Genomic DNA, 1,792 nt, shown 5'->3' on the forward strand with positions numbered 1-1,792 from the left:
AAGATAATGGAGCAAATCATTAAGCGATCAATTTGCAGACATTTGGAAGACAATAAGGTGATAAGTAACAGCCAGCATGGATTTGTCAAGAACAAATCCTGTCAAACCAACCTGGTAGCTTTCTCTGACAGGGTAACAAGCCTTGTGGATAGGGCGGAAGTGGTAGATGTGGTCTATCTTTACTTCAGTAAAGCTTTTTATATTGTCTGGCATGCCTTTCTCATAAAAAAAACTCGGGGAATACAACCTATAAGGAGGTACTATAAGGTGGATACAAATATCAAATACTCCTGCTGGAAGGTTGCAGCGTAACACAATTTTATTTTTGACACTTCCGAAGAGTAACACGGAAGATCCAAAAAAAAAAAAAAAAAACCAGAGACAAAGCAGGCTGCTCCTTAAACAGAGGGAGACAAAGCAGGCTGCTCTCGTATGCAGAGATCCAGGGGTCTGTTTACAGACAGGGAGGTATCCCAAGCTTAGCAGAACTTTGTTTGTGTTACTAGCTGGATGGGAAATCCCCTCTTCCATGCAAACCAGACCACTAATATGTTCACTGGCTCCTGGCATCTGGCTCTCTGGATTCAGATCTTTGCCTGTTACTGATGCAGGGTCTGGATCCTGTCTTAAAGAGACACAGTCATTTCCCAAGAGTATGTCAAGGCCGATGTTCTGAAGGACCCCAGCTAACAGCCCTGCACCCGAATCCTTCCTGTGTCTTCACAGGGATCTGCTCTAGGCTGGTTCTTTCCAGACTGCCTCTGGTCCCACACTTCCCTGTAGATCAGCCAACTGCACTCCCCTGACCCACCCACTCTTAAAGTGACAGCTTGCAACCCAAACCGACCTTGATACACAACCCCCCGCTCCCTACAAGGTGACGCTCAGCCACGCTCCACTTTTAACAGCCGAGGGATCCCAGGCCCCGGGCAAGGATCAACCTTCAACCCTCTGCTGAAGCCAAGTTTCTTTTTCTCCTCCGCCCCCGGTGATCAGGGCCTGAGGCCTGCACCATCACCCCAGGTTCCCCGGGGGAGAAGAGGAACGGTACTGACTCCTCCCCTAAACTGAGGTTGGGTTTCGCTCCCCACACCGCACAGCAGTGGAACGTATCTCAGGGTCATTCACATTTCCGCAGACCATCAGGCTGCCAAAAACTGGGGGGAGAAATTCCCCCTCCCTGCTGGAGGCAGCAGCCACCTCTGCCCTCTCCCGCAAATGCTGTGCACTGCCCTTGGGCACTTCCCACCCTTAGCAGGTGTCACAGCATTGCCAGTGCTCTGCAGCTGCCTCAGTTTCCCCACTTTCCGCAGGGGGCTCAGCCGGCCCCCTGCTCTGTTATGTCCCATGTTCCCTGGTATGGTGAGGGGACGGACAAAGAGCTGATTTCCCTGCTTCCAGATGAAGGAGTCCAGGAGTTTACCCTGGAGTCACACCCCAGACAGGCATCTGTTTGCACACACTGGGAAGAGAACTGGGGTGTAACAGTGCTACCTCTTGGTGCGACCGACCCAGCCCCACTGCTGTTTCTCTCCTTTAGCTACCCCACTGGCATGCTGGCTCTCGCCTTCATTTGCATCTTTATGGGGATGGGGATGGGATCCAGGATTCCTGGGTTCTCTCCTCATCTCTGGGAGGGGAGTGGGGTCTAGTGGGTTAGAGCAGGCGGCTTGGAAGCCAGGACCCCTGTGAGGAGCAGGCTCTGTGAGAAGCATGGGGTCCAGTGGTTTAGAGCAGGGGGGAGCTGGGAGCCAGGACTCCTGGGTTCTCTCCCTGGCTCTGAGAGGGGAGT

The sequence above is a fragment of the Terrapene carolina genome, unplaced genomic scaffold (genome assembly GCF_002925995.2).
Source record: "Terrapene carolina triunguis isolate 2854851 unplaced genomic scaffold, T_m_triunguis-2.0 Scaffold29372, whole genome shotgun sequence".
Taxonomy (NCBI): domain Eukaryota; kingdom Metazoa; phylum Chordata; order Testudines; family Emydidae; genus Terrapene; species Terrapene triunguis.